This window comes from Cryptotermes secundus, unplaced genomic scaffold (assembly GCF_002891405.2).
Source record: "Cryptotermes secundus unplaced genomic scaffold, Csec_1.0 scaffold1186, whole genome shotgun sequence".
NCBI lineage: Eukaryota > Metazoa > Arthropoda > Insecta > Blattodea > Kalotermitidae > Cryptotermes > Cryptotermes secundus.
This window is the reverse complement of record NW_019723920.1, coordinates 410,878-418,255: the sequence shown is the minus strand read 5'-3', so window position 1 is coordinate 418,255 and position 7,378 is coordinate 410,878.

Below are 7,378 nucleotides of genomic sequence, written 5' to 3'. Positions count from 1 at the left end.
ACGCGTCGTTACGGAGTAAAGCCTGCCGTCACGACGCAACATGCCGCATACCTGGCAAGTCTCGCACCCTCACATGCGACGCCTTCAAGCATGGGAATGCGATTTATGAGGTCGACATGTCACGCGAACCCTCCACGCACACCACCGCTGTGATGTCTCTATCACCCATTTCGAGACATCCAGGGCCCAAAACGAATCAACAGATGTCAAACAAATAGCATTATGATGTGCACAGATATTAGGACGGGGGCTCGCGGTAGCGTAATTGGTGGAGGCACCATGCTGCAAGCCATAAGGTCGCGGGTTCGATTCCCAGTGATGTCATTGGATTTTTCAGTTGGCCTAATATTCGTACTTCCAGACTTACTATGCCCTGGGTTCGACTGAGCCTCTATCAGAAATGAGTACCAGGAATCTTCCTGGGAGGTAAAGAGCGGCCGGCGGGTAAGGCTGACAACCTCACCGCTATCTGTGAGCCGATTGTCTAGAGAAAATGTGGAGCCTCTACGTCTCACAACCTTATGGACCTCCACGGCCTGTTACAGGAATATCTTTACCTTTTACCTTTACAAATATTTGAGCTGTTACCGTGTTATGACCTCATTTATGACACCGTGTAGTCTTGTATGTGGATTCCGACGTTTCGGAGGCCGTACTGTCTCCATCATCTGTCTTCAAGATTGAGAGCATGTTCCTTCGAAATCCACTGCGAAAATCTCGAATCTGATGATTAACCGTTTATTTCTTCAAAATAATGTTTTAAATGCGATTTATGTTTTCTCAGACTTTGAAATCAAATGTTTCTCTTCTTCATAGTTTAAACCGTTAGAAAAGGAGATTCCTGGGACTCATTTCTGTTACAGGCTGGGTCGACCACAGGGCCATAATGTGGCTGGAAGGATTAAGTCAATTGAAAAAAATAATCCACCTTATCGGGATTCGAACTCGCGACCTTCCGGTTTTTAGCATAGTGCCTCAACCAACTACGCTGCTGCGTGCCCCATTCTGAACACAATTATGGCGATCTGTGTGTCAGAAGTGGTTTGGAATTTACCACAGCCACGCTGCTGTTTGGGATGTAAATGGTTGAAAGTTGTGTTGGTTTTACCGCGTGTTCATTGGATTGGAAACAATACGGATGTAATGAACATATCTCGCACGTGTTTGTTGTACTGTGCACCCTTTCACGTCTCTCCCCCTGCACCGCAAATCCCTCGAGCCACCTCAGTCTCGTGTGCACCGAAACCCAGAACCAATTCCGTAACTTTATCCTGCCGTCACGAAGTCGGGGTCTTGGTTCGCAGTACAGAACACGAAGCGGCCTATTACAAGAGCGGAGGCTTTGAATATCTTTTGTTCATCAATCAGGCTGTAAAACTGAATCGTAATGACTTCAGTTATTCAGAGATAAACGTTATCGCGACTAACCCCAATAACTCTGGTAAAAGGATACTTGCATGATTCTGAGGCAGCTCCATCCACCTCCCAACCTCACAACCCATTTTTATCTCAGTGTTGTTCTTTGATATCCTTGTCGGTCTTACGTGCATTCTTTTTGTTCTGTCTTAGTCACGTACACAGTTCATAATAGCCTCGTCGATATCACGGTGCTGCGTGATTTGTGTAACCCACAGGGTTCCCCTGTGTGCAATATACTATATTGATGGCTCTAGAGCCCTTGTGGACCTTCGCTTTTTCATTTTCTTAATCTATACCCAGTCGGTAGGACTCTTTGGACGGGGGATCAGCCTGTCGCAAAGTCCTTACTTAAGGCCCCCATACACACACAGTTTGGCCTCCAGTTCGGCCTGCACAGTTGAAGACTGAAAGGCAAAACTGACGTGTGTGGTACGGCCGGCCAATCGTTTGGACTGTTGGCCTGTGGGAAATCCATCAGTCCGTCAGTTCTGCCTGCAGAACCGTAGCACGTGACGTGTGTGACTCAACATTACAGGCTAGAAGACCGTGATTGTGGCATGAAGCCTGCTGCTTTATCTGCGCGTGTATGGGGAGGAAAGGGAGAGGATAAACTGTCACAGTTTTGCCTGTAAGGTCGATCGGAAGGCCAAACTGTGTGTATGGGGGGGCCTTACACACAGAATAAACTAACACATACATCCATTCCTCAAGTGGGATTCGAACGCACGATCCCAGTGTTCGAGCAGGCAAAGACGGTTCATGCCTTAGACCTTGTGGCCACTGTGGTCACTATGTGCAGTAGGCTAAGGTAAATGTAAAGTTGTACCTGTGCTTAACTAATTAAGCACTACGCCATGAAGGCGCATGGGGGAGTGGATGTATAGATCCACGTATTCTTGAGCTTTGCATTAATTGGAGGTGAGTGGTCAGCTTCACGCCCTGGCCACTCCACCTCCGGCAGCCATTGAATAGGAGCCTCGGAGGGCCCGAGAATCTGTCTTGACTACGCGAAGTGAAAAATGTCGGCACTACCGGGACTCGAACTATGACCCCTCGGCTGTCCAGCCCCTAGCCAGCTATGCAATAGGTTATAATATAAATTTATTTTAATCTTTCTTAAATTTAAATATTTCCCTGTGAAGTATTATTTTCCGGCATGGTTCATACCGATACAAAAGAAGTTGAAAAATACTGAACTACCTCCACGGCGCGGCTTACTCCCCACCAACCAGTTTTACCTCAGTCCGTCCGGATAACCGTTGCTACCTCCATGGCGCAGGGTTTTTCTTTGCGAGCTTGACCTCAGTCTCTGACACGTGCTGGAGTGGTACATACTTTAAAATCAGGCCACGAGTACGTCCTTCGACATTCTTCGTAGTTCCCTGTTCTTTGAGCCGTTTACTACCATACAGTTGGGGTACGAGGTAGTTGGTGGAGGGGCTATGCTACAAGCCGGAAGGTCGCGGGTTCAAGTCCCGTTGAGGTTATTGCACTTTTTCAGTTGACCGTAATCCTTTTACTAGGCCCTGGGGTTTACTCAGCCTCTAACAGAAATGAGTACGAGGAATTAATTAAATAATTTTCCTGGGGAGTAAAGAGCGGCCGGCGCGTAAGGCTGACAACCTTACCGCCATCTTTGAGCCGATTGTCTACATAATGTGGGAGCCTCAACGTCTCACAACCCTATGGGCCTTCACGGCCTGGTATTTATATAAAATAAATATTTAGCACCCGTAATTATTCATCTGATCAAGAAATTAAATGAATTTACTGCACCAAAATGTGTATTACCTTGTTCATTACCTGTCATTGGCCCCCTGTTCTGATCTAACCTAATCCACAACACAAATTGAGCACGGTTTACATAATATTGCCCTTCCATTTATGTCACGGGCCCCGAGCTCTCTCTCTTTCCTTGAGGGCTGTGGTTTTGTGGGATGTGACACTGCGTACTGTGGTAGATGGGTACCTACAGAAGAATATATTGCTTCTATCTTCAGGGTAGAAGTTACCCTAAAAGTACGCAGAACATGGATGTAGAATGTTTCTTCAAATCGCCATCACCCATCCATCAGAATACACGGCGTCATCGAGCTGATTCGTTTACCGGCACCGCTCTAGACCTGCATTCGAAAGGTTCTCGATTCGAATCTTGGCCGGAACGCCAGCTGTCCGGACTGAGATTTCTCATGGTTTCCCAGTCCCTCGAGGAAAATTCTGTGATAGTCTCACCAGCTCAGCTTGACGCCTGTTTCTGTTGGTTTATTGCTTGGCCTACTCGTCGACCCTGAAGTTGGAAGCTATAGGTTCCTCCGAAACATCGGCTGTCTCCGAACTACACGGCGTTACAACCCAAAAGACCATCACTGCCGTGATAACCTTAAATCCAAAATCAAGATCGTGTATCGTGTTTCGTGTTTACCATACACAGACCAACGTGACGTGTCTGTCGTGTTTTTCTTGTTTTCATTTAGTCATTGTGAAGAAATCGCGGGAGCATCTATACCGATAGTTCGTGCTGTAGCGTATGCAGCCGTTGCTGGGCAGTGACTACAGGATGGACTAATGTACAACGCCGTTTGTGGTCAACGGCTCGGTAAACACGTTCCCGTTACTAGGCAGCTGCAACACTTGAACTACAAAAATGTAAACGGAATATTTTCTGTGTGATCCGTGCCGATATGTTATGAGTGGAACAGTTTGAAGGAACGAGTTCATATAAGAGGCTTAAACTTGGCGGTACGACCCTTCAGTAACATGTTTAAACATGTGAAATGTAAACATCTTTTACATTAAGACAAATGACTTACTACTGCAAGCAATGACTCTGACAAAAGACAGACCCGTCCTATCGTCAAAGATGATCCCCCACAAAAACAAGACCGTAATTGTCAAACAGTAATAAATATCTGGTCATGAGCCCAAGATGAGGCTCGACACCGAGACTGACTGACTGACCGACCGACCGACCGACCGTCCGTCAGTCGTAATGTGACTTTGACTTTGGAACGAGTTCAGTTGCGAGACGGTGACCAGCCGGCAATCTCGTAAGCGCGTGAATCTGAAGTATCTCCCCAATTAGAAGCCATTGCCAGGGAACGGCTAGTAAAGGCAGCAGTCTGGGAAAAGACCTAGCGTGTGCTGTGGTGATTTGAGAATTGTGGAGGTTAGCGGTGGTGCTTTAATTACTTGTAGTAACGACTTGTGAGAATAAGTGTTCAATAAATCCATTCGCCAATCCCCTCAATGTGACACGTGACAGTACTCTTACTACTGTTATTTATGTATAAAATATTTCGGCTGTCAAGTATTGATGTGTAGTGCTTTGACATCTCCCATTAGCCAGACGTGTCCCCAGAGAAACAACTTGCTAGGCCACTTAACACTCACTGGCTCTGCTTGGTAAAAAGTCCCTATCTTAATGAAGGCAGGATACCATCGCCCATACTTACGAGGTGTTTGAACTGACATTGATGTATTGTATGATAAGCGGGACTAATGGCAATTTTCCTCGTTAATTAATGCTTCTCTCTATAAAGGATAATTTCTACGGACTCCACGGAATTCGTTCTGTGATATTTTCTTCTGCCAGATCTCAGTGGGTGGACATTGACGAAGATGACGTCTAAAACCTATTGCTGTGATGTATGTTTCAGAAGTTGACCATTAGTCTTGCTCAACTCTTATTCTTTTTGTGTAAATGAAGACATTGACCAGTCTCCTATACTTAAGTGCAGTCTTTAATGTTAAGTATTGTTATGAAATGGCCTTATCTGTTTCATATATATATTGATGTATACTTGGAAGGAATAAGAATATTCAGTAATAAGTATCAATTGAATATTACCAATCATTTATTGCGTGCGTGATCACGTAAACATACCGCATATGAGTAAAGTTAAAACCACAGGATATAGGACGTAGAGTGAGAACACAACATGAGCGAAGTTAGGAAGTTTGGACCGCATTGATTTCCTGTCCAGTAGGCTTACCGACGGATGTAGTGAGAGCAATTTCCAACTAACATGAAGTTTAGGAACAAAGACAGTCAGGGGAATTCTTAAGATGAATCGTATATCCTGTGACGCACGAGTAGTGTCAGTTTTAAAGAAGCGAAAATGATATGGAGAATGACCATCCAGTTGTAACTCCTGTTACAATACTACTTACTTATGGAGCTGAGCCCTTCTTGAGGAGCCCATATTAATAGTGTCCACCCACCTATGCATTGGTCTTCCCAGTGGTCTCTTTCCTTCTGGCTTTCCCACCAATATCCTATATGTATTCCTCTTCTCCACATTCGTGCTACATTCCCTGTCCACCTCATCCTTATTATGCAGTTTTCTCCAACCTCCTGTCACTTCATCCTTCTTCGGTCCAAATATTCTCCTCAAAACCCTGTTCTCAAACACTCAGTCTATGTTCCTCCCTTAATGTCAGAGACCAAGTTTCACAACCATACAGAACCACAGGCAAAATTATGGTTTTGTATATTCTAATTTTTATGTTTTTGGACAGCAGACGAGAAGACAAAATGTTCTGGACTGAATGGTAGCAAGCATTACCCGAGTTCAATCGTCTCTTAATTTCCTCCTGAATCAGGTTTTGATCTGTTATCGTTGTTCCCAAATATCTGAACTGTGCCACATTTTCAAAATTCTGTTTTCTATCGTTATGTCAGGATTTTGCCCTGCATTTTGGTGACGAGACAGTGAGATATACTTAGTTTTCTCTGCGTTTACTTCTAGACCAACCTCTTTACTTGCGTCAATTAAAGTCTGTGTGTTCTTTATGATAACTACATTCTCACCCAGTAGATTCACATCATCGGCATAGACCAACAGCTGATGTGTCCCATTTAATTTCAGTCCCACCTGGTTTCCCTGGACCTTCCTAATGGCATATTCTGAAGCAAAGTTGAAAAGGAGTGGCGATAAAAGGCTTTGGGAAATCAGTTGTTATTTAGGGATAGTTAAAAAGGAAATGAGAGTCACTCTGATAGTTGGTACAAGTGCTTTAAGATAGACAGACGGTCCTTCCTCCAGAGAGCAGGCAAGCCTTAGGTGGCGCATAGCTGAGAGCCGGCCGACCACAGACCTCTACAGTCTTCAAGCGTCGAGATGTATTTCACACAAATTGCTGTATTCTATAAGTAGAGATCTGTTTGTCACAGCCAGGCTTGCTAACCTCTGTAGAGAGGAGAGGTAATTGCAGTTAGGCAAGAGTAAGTCAAACAGTTTGTGTTGTTTTATTGCGTTCAATAAATGTTACTTTCTTCTTTTGGATTAGAAAAGAGAAAGGTGTCGGGAAGGGACATGTCCTAGAACAGGTACCCTAAACCGCACCCATCCTGGGATCATACCAGTATAACCATACCTTCCAGAACAGTATATATATTATAATACGTTATAACCAGGATAGAAATGGTTTGTCGGTTCTTCTCGCAGTAAAAGGGTGTCGCTCATTCAGTTTCTGAAGAGGATATCTAACTCCATTTGCAAGAGTCCTTATTTGGAAGCTGACAGTCGCTCAGTAGCTCAAGAAATCCCCCGCCTTTTATGGAACCCGAAGGTTTATAACCATGCTTTCAGGTACCCACCATTATTCCTTATCCTGATGATGCAGTTCAATCCTGTTTCTTCAAGAGGGATTTTAGTATCCTCCCAGTTGCTCCTGCTTCGTCCAAGTTACCTGATCCCTACTCCTGTCTACTCTGTGCTTTGTACTGTGTAAGTAGAAACCCGTAGCCCGTCGCTATACCGACTGAGCTATCCCGAATCCTGTAGCATTACGGTGCTGCGTTTTAGTTTCTGGTTGCGATTTTAAGTCTCAGGTCCACTCAGCCTCGTGAGGATAATTGAGGAGCTGTTTAAAAAAAACAGCGGCTACGGTCTAGAAAACCGAGATTAGCGGTCGTGGGGATCCGTTGCGCTGACCACGCGGCACCCTCTATCCGCAA